Here is a 16,816-nt window from a genome sequence, read left to right on the forward strand (position 1 = left end):
TAAAAAATGGATAATGGCATTTATCAAATCTTTGTTGTGTTGGGCTAAGGTGGACTCACTTTCAGCAGACTATGCTTCTGATGAGGCAAATAGGAAAGCTGGATAAAACACAAACAAAAATTCTCTTAAGTGTCATCAGAGAACTAAGGTAACACCTAAATGTGAGTGCTAAACCAATAAAGCTCTAAAACAAAATTTGCAAGAATATTTTCATGATGTTGGTGGGCAAAACTTCCTTATGCAAGATACAAAAGATACTAATCATAAAGGGAAATAATTAGAAATTGGCTACATTCAAATTAATAACTTTTATATAAAAAGATACCACTAGTAGAGTAAAATGAAAGCCAAAGAGTGAAAGAGGATGTTTGTGGTATGCATATCAAACAAAACACTTAAACAGAGAACATATTAAGAATACCTCCAAATCAGTCAGAAAAAAGAAAAATTCAATAGAAAAATGGGTAGAAACTTGAATACACACTTCACAAAAAAAGGATATCTAAATAACCAAAATATTTGAAAAAGTGCTCAAACTTCATACCCATCAGAATAGGTGAAATGAAAAAGACAGACTACCAAATGATGTGAAGCAACAAAAATCATCATACACTTCTAGTAAAAATATAATTTGATACAAACACCATGGAAAAATGTTTAGCAGTACCCAATAAATCTGACTACATGATTCTATGACCCAGTGATTCCAGTGTTAGGTATATACCCAACATAAATGTTTACATATTTCACAAAAAGGCATGCACGAAAATATTTATAGCAGCACTGCTCAGAGTAGCCAAAAATTGGAAAGACTCCAAATGTTCATCAAGAGCATCATAAATAAATAAATTGTGGTATATTCCTGCCATGGAATAAAATACGAGAATGAAGTTTGCTACTCCCAACATTAAGTCTCACAAAGATAATGCTGAGTGAAAGAAGCCATACTTAAAAAAGAATACCTACTGAATAATTCCATTTATATAAAGTTTTAAAATAAGAAAACTAATCTATGATGCTAAAGTCACAGTAATGGTTACCTTTGGGGCGGGGCAATGACTTTGGAAGGAGCAAAGGAGAACTTCTTGATCTGTTTGTCTGCTCATTACATGGGTGGGTTAACTCTGAAAACCAGTGAGATGTACACTTAAAATTTTTGAATGAATGCAGATTCTTCACTAAAAAGTGGTTTTTTAAAAAATCAGTATGATATTTTGATGTCATTAGTATCTTAAAAAGATAAAATAATTGCTTTATTTTAAATGTTATTTATTTATAGCACATTGTAAATAAATAACCTTTGCAACTATTTACACTTTTGGTGAAAATTTTAGATGTTAACTTAAAAAATCTGTATGGGAATGTATCATTTTTTCTTCAAAGTCTTCTAGTAGATATCTGAGAATAAATTTTGATGACCTCTACTATAATGTGTGAAACTCAGTAGACGAGGCAGACTCTTACGCGGGTGCTGTTTCAATAAGGGATTATGGACCTGTGTATCTTTCCCAATACAGGGCTCAAGTTAGCCAAATATTGCAGCATATTTACAAAGCAGGTGAAATTCTCTAGGTGATGAAAAGTTTTTAGCTAATGTAATGGTTGTGTCATATCAACAGGGCTCTGTGTTGTCAAACATCTACCATCAGAGCCGTGGGTCAGACAGAGGCAAAAATCTTTCCTTAGATCAGCAGTCTTGTTCTCTCAGTTCCTCCAATGTGTTAGCAGTAGAAAAAGGGGCTATGGTAATAAGAAGTCAAGGAATCAACTTTTACACCAATCATTTCTTGCTTTCTAGGAAATGGTTCCCTGTTAGGTAGGTGAGGCAATATCTTCAGTCCCAGCTTTGGGTATATTTGGAGGTAGGGCTAATGACTTGTGATTTTTCCACTTCTAGAATTTTCCAAGTCTACCTCTTGGATCAAGCCACTCTGCTTCTTCTCCCCTCTTCCTGTGTTTCAAAATCCTCAAGGAACTCTCCACATAAAATATCAGTTACTGTCCAGTTTTATATATGTCTCTGTGCTGACATCATGCATTCCTTCCACCTCAAAATCTCTTCGCCTTCCTTTCCCTACTTCCTTCAACTGCTATTATGATCTCGTCAACCTCTCCTGCTTCTTGCTTCATCCATTGTACCTTCTTTTACATGTGTTCAGTGCCCTTGCTTCCAGGGAATTCTTCCCTTTTGTTCTAACTACAAATCATGTCTTTATTCTTCCTCAAAATATCTCCCCTATCTCTCTTACCCTTGAGTACCAAATGGTCTTAGAAACATCTCTTCCACTCCGATCATTCACTATGTAAACTCATACGCTGAATCCTGCCCTTAATTCCATGGATACGCTCATGAGAAAGTGGATAATGATCTTCTAATGGGCAAATCCAATAATCTATTTCAGTCCTCATCTTCTTTGACTCACTCATGCCATTTTCCTCTGCAGACCAGTCTCTTATCAGGACTATGTTTTCTTTGATACTGTGGAACTTTACTGGCCCATTTCTCTCTCTCATCAACTCTTTCTGTGTCTTTGTTGCTTCCCCTTGTTATCCAGCCTTGTAAAAGGAATCTTCCTTAGGCACTGTGATGAGAATGCCTCTCACTGTACGCTGAACTCTTTCTCCTTGTCATCTCATTCATTCCCATGGTGTTGGCCTTACATGAACTCCAAATATATGCTGCCAATGAGATCTTAAAGGGGGCCCTTAGGTAGTACCTGTTGACTCCTAAATCAATTATTTATTCACTCAACAAGATGATGTTTGCATGGTGTTTTGTGTGTTTACATGTTTGGCATTAAACTGGAACGTTTTCAATTTAAGGTACCAAAGGGCAGAGGCCATGCATATCTAGCTAACTTTCCATTCTTTAGTAATGATAATGTTGGCGATTTGAAACCTTTATTTTTCTTACCTCTTTAAGTCACACCATCACATCTCAGGTGGTCATTTTCCATGATTATCTCAGCTTGTCACCAGTGACCTGGTTGCTGGATGTAATGGTGACATATATGAAACCAGTCAGAAAGAAACAGTGCATCTCAAGCAGTGTGTGAATCAGTAAGTTCACATTTTAGAAATGGTTTTAGCAGTTGGGGGAATTATCCTGAGCTAGTTGGGATTGTTATCTCAGTGGAAAGAAGGAGTCATATGAGGGTGAGGTGGGGCAGAATGAAATCAGTGGAGAAGAGGCAGCAATTAGGCTAACTCAACAGCAACATGGGAAAGAGTGAAACTGAATGTGATTAAGAGCCAGGAAATTCCTAGGGAACCACATAAGCCAAACCTCTCATTTCACAGATAAGGGACCCAGAGAGGTTGTTATTTAGTCAGAGTTACACAAGTAAGTCAACAGCAGAACCACACCAGGACTCCATACTTCCAGTTCCAAGTCCATGCTGCCTCCAGATGCTTCTAGGACACTGTCTGATGGTCTCTCTCTCGGCACTTTTTGACTCAGGATTCCCTAAAAGCACAATCAACCAACATTTTAGCTACATTTTCACAGAAAATCTGAGGGCAACAACTTTTCAAGAGCTAAGTTGCTCATATACTATGTAGATTTTTTTCTTCAGCCAAAGTCTTAACATCATCCTACATGATGATACACGTGTTGACTCAGCTATCTTCCCAGCCTTGTGGTTCCTTGACCTTATCTTCCAGTCTACACATCAGTCCACTCTCTGGACCACAGTCTAGATATTGCCACTACCAGGAACTGTTGTGTCAGTAAAATTCCACTCTCTAATTTCTATCTCCAATGCTTCCACCTCTCACACTAGTTACGTCTGTTCTACAGAATTTCCAGTCCCATCACGCCTCCCTATCCTCCCAAACTTCTCATGGCTTTGATTTTCTCACCCAGCTTGGACCCCATAGTTAGTAATTTCAACTATATCCTTGCCAACATCTTTGAGTCCCTCACCCCATGATCTTTGAGTGTTGGGTCCAATAATTCTTAATACTCACTTAACCCCATCACACCCATTTTCTCTGTACCTGACCTGCTGAGCTCAGTTGAAGAAAATAAAGTTTTAACAATTAGCCACTGGTGATTTGTCATTTCTACCTTCACTTGGGCCTTTGTTACAGCTCATCAATCTTTTTATTCTCCATCTTTCTTACTTTCCATATATCAGTGATATCAGAGTTCTCAAATTTGCTTCTTCAGTGGACTTGCATGACTCTCAAAGATGACCGTATCTCCCAGGACACCAAAAAAGGACCCATGACATAAACTCCATCAACTTTCACCTTCCTACACCCTAAATACATCGTCATCTACCTTATCTTTTTTAACCTCTCAAAACATATGGAGGTATTTAGATACAAATGCCTATACTTTCTTCATTCCATACACATCCTCTTTCCCTACTTATTGCATGGAGACATTACAAATAACTATTTCACTGGGAGAACATAAGCTTTCCTCTTTCCCTCTTTTTATTTTCTAATTAAATGTCTTGGTCTAGCCTTCTCTAAGTTTTAGACACACACTCAAACACAGATACACACACATACACATGGATTTAAGACAGTTGTGTAAGCCAGTAAAATTACTGTCTTTATTTAGTAATGGATCATCTTTATAGAGCTCAGGGAAAAATAAATGTTGGTGCATGTTAGGTTTGTGCACTGTATTTCCTATACAATCTCCTAGGGGGCAATTCATACAGCTCCTCCAGTAATAAAATGCTGATTCTCAGCTGTTAACAGCACATAGTTAACCTACTGACATCATACGAAGTGGGAGTTTTCCAAAATCCCAATCGCTTTTATTTCCAAAATTTCTAAATCAAGAAGTCAGCTTTGGGGTCAGATTTTAAGGCATGTCTGATACCTATGAGGTCCAGGTATGTTTCCCAGAACTTATTTTAAGTAAGCAGCAACTGCATTCATGAAATTTCCCTCATGAACACCATTTCCACTGGGAGTAATTACTGAGCCATCTGCACATTAGAAAAATGGACACTTTGATGGCCCAGGATCCTGGCAGGAAACATACTCTATATTTCACATAGGAAAGTTGAGAGAAAATACAAAGGTATGGTCTATCTCAGTATTTGTCCTTCCTTATCAAATATACATAAGTGTTCATTTGAGTGCTTCTTGACTATACTTAGGTTGCACCTCTAATGTCATTAAACAATAGACCCACGAAGTAGTGGAGGGAGATATTACCTACATTGGCTAAATCTCAGCATTTTCAGTTTAGATAGTTCCAAACCCCAGGCTGATGGCCATTGCAATATTCTTTCGTAAATCTGGAGAAGACACACACTCAGATTTTCTAAGGGAGTGGCGTCATCAAAATGGGGGCGTGAGGTGAGCCTCTGTAAATCTCCCCTGGAATTTACAACAAATCGAGCAACTATAACTCCACAAAGGACTCCCTGCACAGCAGAGAGGCAAGACGAAGAGACCCACTACTGAATTCACCTAAAGGTGGGCAAATCGCGTGAGTGGGGGAGTAGGGAAGGGAGCAGTGGGGAGATGGAGCCCCACGGGTGCAGGACGCAGACCTAGCTCAGTGCTCCGAGCTCACTGCATCCCGGATCTACCGCAGCTGCAGGAGAGGGAAGAACTTGGACTGCTAGGGCTCCGTTTATGGCCCACAGGGCTGAGGGGACAGCATATAACACGGCTGAACCCAACGCTCACAGCAGAGACCTCGCAGAAAAGACTGAGGGAAGAAGGCTGAAAACGGTGGTTTAAGCCCTCACTGCCACAGAGAACAGAAGACTTATGCACTGAGACTAGCCGCCCCCTCCCTGCCCTCCCAGAGCTAGCCCTGCCCCCACCTGCCCAGTGATAGAAGCGGAACAGTAGTGGTGTCAGATCAAAAGAACAGATAACTGTGGTCCTCAGACACAGATTCGCAGCCCAACAGGTTCCAGCAAAGGGGAGGGAGCTGTGAAAGAAGGACTGGTTGTGGTGGTGGGCGCAGCCATTGCTCTGGGCCATCTCTCAGAACTCACCCCGCCCCTGTTTCCACTTATCTGGGCGGATCCCTGCAGGAGTAAATAGAACTGCTAAAACACACAAGCTCTGAATCTGGTGCAGGAAGAGCTTTGGAACTTCAAAAGCTCTCTGCATACCCACACGGACACTGCTCCCTGTGACCCAGGCAAACTGTTAACAGAGGAGAAGCCTGTCTCCCAGGGAATCCCGCCATTGTGTGAGAAGCTGGAATAGTGCAGAGAAAACACAGCACTACAGTGTGAGAGAGAGAAAAAGGCTGCAGTTGGAGAGAAAATAAAACATTCTACGAACAAGTATTGGAAAACAAAAGAAAGACCTCTTCCTATCAACCTGTCGCAGAAGCCACTCCTGTAGATGCCTAGGAAGAAAAATAATAAATCAGAAATTGCCATGAATAACCAAGGCAACAAGACAGCTCAGAAAGAAAGTGAAAAGTCTCCAGTAAAGGAACTTAAAGATATGGAAATATGTGACTTAAATGACAGAGAATTCAAGATTGCAGTTCTGAGAAAACTCAACAAGATGGAAGAAAACACAGAAAGGCAGTTTAATGAACTCAGAAACACAATTAAAGAACAACATGAACATTTTACGAAAGAAATGGAAATTTTAAAAAAGAACTAAATAGAATTTCTGGAGATTAAGAATTCAGTAGAAGAAATTAAGAATGAAATAGCCAGCTTAGCTAGTAGAGTTGACCAGATGGAGGAAAGCATCCGTGACATCGAAGATAGAAACCTGGAAATTACACAGGTGGAAGAAGAAAGAGACTTGAGACTTAAAATAAATGAAAGAACTCTACAAGAACTTGCTGACTCCATCAGAAAGAGCAATATAAGAATAATGGACATACCAAAAGGAGAAGAAAGAGCGAAGGGAACAGAGAATATATTCAAACAAACTGTCAATGAGAACTTCCCAAACTTGTGGACAGAACTGGACCCTCGAATCCAAGAAGCAAATACAACACCTAATTACCTCAATCCCAACAGGCCTTCTCCAAGGCACATTGAATTGAAGCTGTCTGAAATCAACGACAAAGAAAGAATCCTCAAGGCAGCCAGGGAAAAGAAGACGGTCACTTACAAAGGAAAGCCCATTAGAGTATCATCAGATTTTTCAGCAGAAATTCTACAAGCCAGGAGGGAATGGAACCAAATATTCAAACTATTGAAAGAGAGAAATCATGAGCCAAGAATAATATATCCAGCAAAGATATCCTTTAGATGTGAAGGAGGAATAAAGACCTTTCCAGGCATACAGAAGCTGAGGGAATTTTCTAATACACGACCTGCACTACAAGAAATACTAAAAGAGGCTATTCGACCACCATCAACAGGGACAATTTGTGGCAACCAAAACATAAAAAGGGAGAGAGTAAAGGCCTGAACTGGAATATGGGAATGGAAAAAGTAAGCGTGCTGAAGAAAATAGAATACTCTAAATATCAAACTTTCTTTTACATAAACTTAAGGGTAACCACTCAAAAAAAATCCAGAACTGAAATATATACTGTAATAAAAGAAGAAACTGAGAAACATCATAGAATACCACCACACAGAAATAATAGACAACAACAAAAAGGCAAAGAAACAATGGAGACACAGCCTTACCAGAAAACTAAAGATAGAATGACAGGAAATCCTCACATATCAATAATCACCCTAAATGTAAATGGACTGAACTCACCAAGAAAAAGTCACAGAGTAGCAGATTGGATCAAAAAACTAAACCCAACCATATGCTGTCTTCAAGAGACACATCTCAGCTGCAAGGACAAACATAGACTCAAAGTGAAAGGGTAGAAATTGACACTCCAAGCAAATAGTACCCAGAGAAAATCAGGTGTAGCCATAATGATATCAGATGAAACAGACTTCAGGGTGAAAAAGATAACAAGAGACAAAGATGGACATTTCATAATGGTAAAAGGAACTGTACAACAAGAAGACATAACAGTCATCAATATTTATGCCCCCAATCAGGGAGAACCGAAATATACCAAGCAACTACTAACAGAAATAAAGGGAAAAATTGACCAAAACACAATTATACTAGGGGACTTAAACAAATCATTGACAGCTATGGATAGATCATCCAAACAGCAAATAAATAACGAAATAGCAACCCTAAGTTACACATTAGATGAAATGGACATAATTGACATATATAGAGCACTTCATACTGAAACATCAGACTATACATTCTTTTCTAGTGTACATGGAACATTCTCAAGGATAGACCATATATTGGGACATAAAATCAGCCTCAGCAAATTTAAGAACATTGAAATCATACCAAGCATATTCTCTGATCACAAGGCTTTGAATTTGGATATCAACTGCAAAAAGAAAGCAGGAAAAAAACACAAATACATGGAGATTAAACAACATACTTTTAAAGAACGACTGGGTCAAAGAAGAAATTAAAGGAGAGATCAAAAGATACATAGAAACAAATGACAATGAAAATACATCCTATCAAAATTTTTGGATGCAGTGAAACCAGTTTTAAGAGGGAAATTTATATAATTATAGGCCTATCTAAAGAAACAAGAAAAATCCCACATAAATAACCTCATGTTACAACTTAAAGAACTAGAAAAAGAAGAACAAGTGAAACCCAAGGTCAGCAGAAGAAAGGAAATAACAAAAATCAGAGCAGAACTAAATGAAATAGAGAACAAAAAGACAATAGAAAAAATTAATGTGACAAAGAGCTGGTTCTTTGAAAAGATTAACAAAATTGACAAACCCTTGGCTAGACTCACTAAGATAAAAAGAGAGAAGACACTAATTAACAAAATCAGAAACGAAAAAGGGGAAGTTATCACGGACACCACAGAAATACAAAGGATCATCCAAGAATACTATGAAGGACTATATGCTACCAAATTCAATAACCTAGAAGAAATGGACACATTCTTAGAAACATATAGCCTTCCAAGGCTGAACCATGAAGAACTGGAAAATCTAAACAGACTGATCACCAGTAACGAAATTGAATCAGTCATCCAAAACCTTTCCAAAAGCAAAATTCTGGGACCAGATGGCTTCACTAGTGAATTCTACCAAACCTTCAAAGAGGATCTAATACCAATCCTGCTCAAACTCTTCCAAAAAATTGAAGAAGAGATAGTACTCCCTAACTCATTTTATGAGGCCAACATTACCCTGATACCAAAACCTGGTAAGGACAACACAAAAAAAGAAAACTACAGACCAATATCTCTGATGAATACAGATGCAAAAATCCTAAACAAAATTCTAGCAAATCGAATCAACAATGTATTAAAAGATTATTCATCATGACCAAGTGGTCATCATGACCATCATGACCAGGCCCAGGGCAAAAGATGGTTCAACATCCGCAAATCCATCAATGTGACACATCACATAAACAAAATAAAGGAGAAAAATCGTATGATTATGTCAATTGATGCAGAAAAAGCATTTGACAAGATACAACATCCATTTATGATTAAAACACTTAATAAAATATGCATAGAAGGAAAATACCTTAACATAATAAAGGCCATATATGACAAGCCCTCAGCTAATCTCATAATTAATGGTGAAAAACTGAAGCCCTCTGCTCTACGTTCAGGAACACGACAGGGCTGTCCCCTATCACCTCTGTTTTTCAAACATAGTGTTGGAAGTCCTTGCCAGAGCAATCGGGCAAGAGAAAGAAATAAAAGGCATCCAAATTGGGAATGAAGAAGTTAAATTATCACCCTTTGCAGATGACGTGATGCTATATATAGAAAACCCTGAAGACTCCACCAAAAAGCTATTAGAAACAATCAATGAATACAGGAAAGTTGCTGGCTACAAAATCAACGTACAAAAGTCCATTGCATTCCAATGTACTAACAATGAAATCTCAGAAAAAGAAATACAAAAAACAATTCCTTTTGCAATTGCAGCAAAAAGAATAAAATACCTAGGAATAAACTTAACCAAGGATGTGAAAAACCTATATGCTGAAAACTATCAGACATTTTTAAAAGAAATTGAAGAAGACACAAAGAAATGGAAAGACATTCCATGCTCATGGATTGGAAGAATCAAAATAGATAAAATGGCCATATTACCCAAAGCAATATAGAGATTTAATGCAATCCCCATCAAAATCCCAATGGCATTTTTTAAAGAAATAGAACAAAAAATCATCAGATTTGTTTGGAACCACAAAAGACCCCAAATAGCCAAAGCAATCTTAAGAAAAAAGAACAATACTAGAGGTATCACACTCCCTGACTTTAGCTTGTACTACAAGGCTACAATAATCAAAACAGCATGGTATTGGCAGAAAAACAGACACACAGACCAATGGAATAGAATTGAGAACCCAGAAATAAACCCACATATATATGGAAAGATAATTTTTGATAAAGAAGCAAAAAACACACAATGGAGAAAAGACAGCCTCTTTAATAAATGGTGCTGGGAGAATTGGAAAGCCACATGCAAAAGAATAAAACTGGACTGCTATCTGTCACCATGTACCAAAATTAATTCAAAATGGATCAAAGACTTAAGCATAAGACCTGACACAATAAACTGCATAGAAAAAAACATAGGTACTAAACTTACGGACGTCGGGTTCAAAGAGCATTTTATGAATTTGACACCAAAGGCAAGGGAAGTAAAAGCTAAAATAAATGAATGGGACTATATCAAACTTAAAAGCTTCTGCAAGCAAAAGAAACCATCGACAAAATAAAAAGGCAACCAACTGAATGGGAGAAGATTTTTGCAAACAGTGCCTCCAATAAGGGGCTAATATCCAAAATATACAAGGAACTCATGAAACTCAACAACAAAAAAACAAACAACCCAAAGTGAAAAATGGGCAGAGGACCTGAAGAGACATTTCTCCAAAGAGGACATACAAATGGCAAATAGACATATGAAAAAATGTTCAACATCACTAATCATCAGAGAAATGCAAATAAAACCCACAATGAGATATCACCTCACCCCAGTCAGAATGGCTATCATCAACAAGACAAATAGTAACAAGTGTTGGAGAGGCTGTGGAGAAAAAGGAACCCTCATACACTGTTGGTGGGAATGCAGACTGGTGCAGCTGCTATGGAAGGCAGTGTGGAGGTTCCTCAAAAAATTACGAATAGAATTACATATGACCCAGCAATCCCTCTCCTGGGTATCTACCCAAAAAATCTGAAAACATTTATACATAAAGACACGTGTGCTCCAATGTTCATTGAAGCTTTGTTTACGGTGGCCAAGACATGGAAACAACCAAAATGTCCTTCGATAGATGAATGGATAAAGAAGTTGTGGTATATATACACAATGGAATACTATTCGGCGGTAAGAAAAGATGATATAGGAACATTTGTGACAACATGGATGGATCTTGAGAGTATGAGGCTAAGTGAAATAAGTCAGACAGAAAAAGCAGAGAACCATATGATTTCACTGATATGTGGTATATAAACCAAAAACAATAAAAGAACAAGACAAACAAATGAGAAACAAAAATTCATAGACACTAACAATAGTTTAGTGGTTACCAGAAGGTAAGGGGGGTGGGGGGTGGGAGATGAGGGTAAAGGGAATCAAATATATGGTGATGGAAGGAGAACTGACTCTGGGTGGTGAACATACAATGGGATTTATGGATGATGTAATACAGAATTGTACACCTGAAATCTATATAACTTTACTAACAATTGTCACCCCAATAAATTAAATAAATAAATAAATAAGTAAGTAAATAAATAAATAAAGATTTTCCAAGGTTTCCCTAAGCAGTTGATCCTGAATTTGGAGGTCCTTAATCCACGGAGAGGGATGGAATGGAGAGAATAGGGCATTTGCCATTAGGTTTTATCGTGACTTGTTCATGACCTACTTCATACACTTGGCACATGATATGGCGACCACAGCTATACTTCTTTGCTGAATTGGTTTGGAGCTAATGGGTGATGGCTTCTGAGCCAGGCTGGGCTGACCACCATGACTGATGCCTTTTTGCAAAGCTATTTTGCCCTGTGTCAGTAATAACTTTGCATAACTCATTATTTTTCTTTACTGAGTCTAAATCAAGATACATGTCATCTTATAGTTTATGAAATAATGCACACATGCTCTTAATATGGTGAGCAATGCATGGAGCTTTGGGTAACTTAAACAATCGTTTGCTTTCTCCCCCCCCCCCCCCACACACACACATACCAAAAAAAGGAACAAAAAAGGGGGAAAGTTATCTTATGTTGGAATTAACAAGGAACTCTACGAGTTTCTGATAGAATTTAGGTATTTGTGTGTGTGTGTTCGTTTTACCTTTTAAAAATAGTCACAAGAGGAAAACCTTTGGGAAAGCTCACCGAGTTTATGAGGACTTATGAATACTTAGTACCTAGGGCACTGTGAAGATTCCGAGAAAGAACAGGCATCTCCTCTTGTACATCCTGTCAGGGTTCCCACTGACATTGCTGTGTCTGAGCACCTCTGTGGACCAGATCCCCAAACAATAAGCATAGCAAATTAAATGTGGCTCCAGTGGTTTGGGACCAGAACAGTAAGTTATCTTGATGAATGCATTCAGGGAAAAGGTCTCATTTTGATTGCATTGTTTCCCCAATGATAAAGGCAGTAAGAGCACTAAGCAAAAAACACACCAAAGAAATTTCCGGTTTTTGGCAGCCAGGTTAATTTCCCTGTGTGCTTGGTATGGTGAGGACTTGGCATAGTCCAACTCACCCACACCCGGTTCCAAAGGCAGCCCCCTCCCCCTTTTCTCATGCTGCCTCTCTTTGCTTACTCTGACATTTTCTTGGCGTTAGCTGAAATTTTGACACATAAATCCCACTTGTCAAATGATATTGTAAAACAAGCATCCAAGTGTCAGCACATGACCCTACAGTCTGGGGACTGGAGAGGAGAATGAGGAACACCTCGATGGCGGCTTTCATCTGCCTCCAGCCATCTGCAAGTAATTTGAAACCAGTTTCCATCGCAGCGAGGTTATTTGGCCTGGTAACACAACACAGCAAAAAGAAAGGCCCAGAGTCATCTGAACCTGTTAACTCTGTAATGAGTAGATAAAACTGTATTTTTAAAAGCTGTCTCAGATCAATCCATTAGCATTCAGTCAGATGGTCTGAAATCTCTTTTTAGTTACAAATCCCACCAAACATCTCTCACCCATTCAGACATCGCAGTTACCAAAGCTGCCCCGCTCCCACACCACCCCAGCCTTTTCACCTCACATCTCTGGACTTGAAAATGCTCAGACCCTGATAGGATTTTGGTGAACTTGAAAACTACTGTTCTTATATGAAAGAAACTTGATAGAGATTTTTCCAAAATTGACAAAAATCCTCAATATTTAGTTGACCCTTGAACAAAACAGGTTTGAAATGCATAGGTCCACTTACATGCAGATTTTTTCCAACAAATACCTGTACTGTTTTCTACCCACAGTAGGGAGTCCATGGATGCAGAGGGTAGACTATGTGTGTTGATCTACGCCATTTTATGTAGGGGACTTGAGATCTGTGTAAGTCATGGAACCAATCCCCTACACATACTGAGGGACAACTAAGTGTTTGGGGTGTCAACAGTTACCTGCAGATTTTCAACTTGGGGGGAGGGTGTCAGCACCCCTAACCCTCACAAGGATCAACTGTATGTAACAATATCATTAACAAGTTGTGAAGCTGAAAGAATGTTATGAAACAATAAAAAACAAATTTTGATCATCTGTCCTGGAGGAAATATTATCTTTCTTTTTTCTCAATAAAAAACGATATAACAAAAGCACCATCATAGGAAGAGGTGATCAAAGAGTATACAGACAAAAAAATATAGGTGTGTCACAAAGTGTATATATATATATATATACACTTTGTTTGGAGTTTGTAATGTAATTATTGTGTTTTCAAATTTTAAAATTTATAGTGATTACCCATCTCATTATAAAATAATATTCACTTTCATATCAAATCTTTTCATAGTTTTTATTCTTTTTCTCAAAGAGGGACTCCAAAACTAAACAAGCTTCAGGCACCACAAAACCTGAGTTTGCCTGTGGAGCTACGGAACAAACTATACCTGCCTCTGATTACAGGGAGGCGGAGCAAAGCTCGGAAAACCCAGTTTATTTTCAGACACCCCTGTCCCTACTCCTAGTTTCCACTTCCTGCCTGCCTGCCTTCCTTCAGTGTCACTCCAGTAAGGCCCAGAAATCAACACTGTCTCCTGCACCCTGCTATCCCTCTTCTCCGTCTCTGCTCCTGTCAGTACTCACCTTGAAAACTCATCCTCCACGAACTTGCTTTAAGTCAAGACAAAAATGCCTTCCATAGTTTGCTATATGGCAAAAAATTCCCTGACTAAACACTCCACTATACAAATTTCTCATACAATCATGTCATTAGAGTGAGTTTCCCAAAACTCTGAAGGCGTAATCTGAAAGTAGGCGCTTAGAGATACCAGGGGAGGAGGTCCTTTCTGCATTTCTCAACACTGGAGCTTGCTTTTCTAGCTTGCTGGTGGTTGGCTGGACAACACTCCAGGAGAATTTCACACAGTGCAGCTGGTATGGAGGACTACCTAAAGACAGGAACTGCCTGCTTTGTTTCTATTGCTCAGACCTTTTTGCAAACTATTTCCAAAATGTTTGGCTAATGTAGTCACCCTACAGGACAAACCCATGGGCTTTAGTTTACAAACTGTGCAGACTTCCCACTCTACTCTGAGGCATAGAATGAAAATGACCTTTGCACCCATTTCCTACTCGCAGAACCCTTCCCTTAGCAGCCCTGCCCCCAATTTGGTAGTGTTCTCATCACTCACCATTAGGAAATACCACAGGGACTGCCCAATTTGGTCACCAGTCACCGTTTCAATCGCATTCCCACCCACACTGAGGTCTATCTACTTCAGTGGTCCCCAAACCTGGCTGACGGGCAAAAGTCACATAAGAGTGTGAATAGTACGGCTCCTCGGCCTCACTGTGGACAAACATACTGAGTTGGGATTTCCGAAAAGTAGGGGTGGGGATATTTGACATGTCCCCAGGGGATGTCAGTGATTTATTTATTTCTCATTCTCAGATGTATTTTCTGCCTAGCTGCTGGCTAGTCTCCCCTGTGCTATCTTACCAGCCTACTTCCATAAAGTCTCCATTTACCATCCTTCCAGAAAGAGATCCCACTTCTCTGTGTTTAAGGTCTGGAACATCCATTCAGCAAGTTTCCATCCTTGTTCATCTTGACTGTAACAGCCTGAAGACTGGCATCCATTCTGGGCCCATTTAGACCACTGTACACACAACAACCAAACTCATGTCTGCCAAATATAAATATAAAGTTTTTTCACAGCAAAGGAAACCATCAATGAAACAAAAAGACATCCCATTGAATGGGAGAAGATATTTGTCAATGATATATCTGATAAGGGGTTAATGTCCAAAATTTATAAAAAATTAATTCAACTCAACACCAAAAAAACAAACAACCCAATTAAGAAATAGGCAGAGGATTGAAGAGACATTTTTCTAAAGAGGACATACAGATGGCAAACAGACATACAAAAAAATGCTCAACCTCACTAATCATTAGAGAAACGCAAATAAAAACCACAATGAGATACCACCTCACCCCAGTCAGAATGACTATCATCAATAAATCAACAAACAAGTGCTGGAGAGGCTGTGGAGAAAAGGGAACCCTTGTGCACTGCTGGTGGGATTGCAGACTGCTGTAGCCACTATGGAAAACAGTATGGAGGTATCTCAAAAAAATGAAAATCGAACTACCTTATGACCCAGCAATTCCTAGGTATCTATCCAGAGAAATCCAAAACACTGATTCGAAAAAATGTAGGCACCCCTATGTTTATTGCAGCGCTATTCTCAATAGCCAACACATGGGAACAACCAAAATGCCCATCAGTAGATGACTGGATTAAGAAACTGTGGTACATTTGTACAATGGAGTATTACTTGACCATAAAGAATGAAATCTTACCATTTGCAACGATATGGATGGACCTTGAGAACATTATGTTAAGTGAAATAAGTAGACAGAGAAAGATCATATGGTAATATGATCTCACTTATATGTAGAATCTAAAGAATATAATAAATGAACCAACTAAACAGAAATAGTCTCAGAGACATAGAGGAAAAACTGAGGATTGCTAGACGGGAGGGGAGTGGGGATGAGGGACAAGGTGAGGGGATTAGAAAGCACAGCTGGTAACCACAAAATTGCCTGGGGATAAAAAGACAGTTTGGGGGATATAATCAATCATGTTGTAAAGATTTTGTAGGGTATCTGATGGTCACTTATCTTACCAGGGAGACCACTTCATGGACGGTGTAGATGCCTGACCACTGCAGTGTACACCTGAAGCTGAAGCTGAATAATAATGAATGTCAACTATAATTTAATATATATATGGTCACGGGACGTGGAGTACAATGTAGGGAATAGAGTCAATGGAATTGTAACAGCTGTATACAATGTCAGAGGGGTAGTAGGTTGGAGGAAGGGGGTTATCACTTTGTGAGGGGTATAAATGTTTAACTATTACATTGTTTTGTACACTTGAAACTAATAATAATGAAAAATACAAATAAAGATATAGTACTTAGAGCCTGTCTTGGGCCTTGAACGGTGCAGCCTTTCCCTGAGTCTCAGTTCCCTTTAGCACCATCTTCCACTTCAGTCACACTGTGCTCTCCCAGACTGCCCTTCCTCATTTCTTTAAAGGTTTCATGTTATTTTCCCTGCCCCAGGACCTTTACATATGCTGTTCCCCTAATGCTTATTATGAAATCAAGAAACTAA

Source organism: Rhinolophus sinicus, chromosome 15 (assembly GCF_057876585.1).
Source record: "Rhinolophus sinicus isolate RSI-liver-muscle chromosome 15, RSI-T2T, whole genome shotgun sequence".
In the NCBI taxonomy this organism is placed as follows: Eukaryota; Metazoa; Chordata; class Mammalia; order Chiroptera; family Rhinolophidae; genus Rhinolophus; species Rhinolophus sinicus.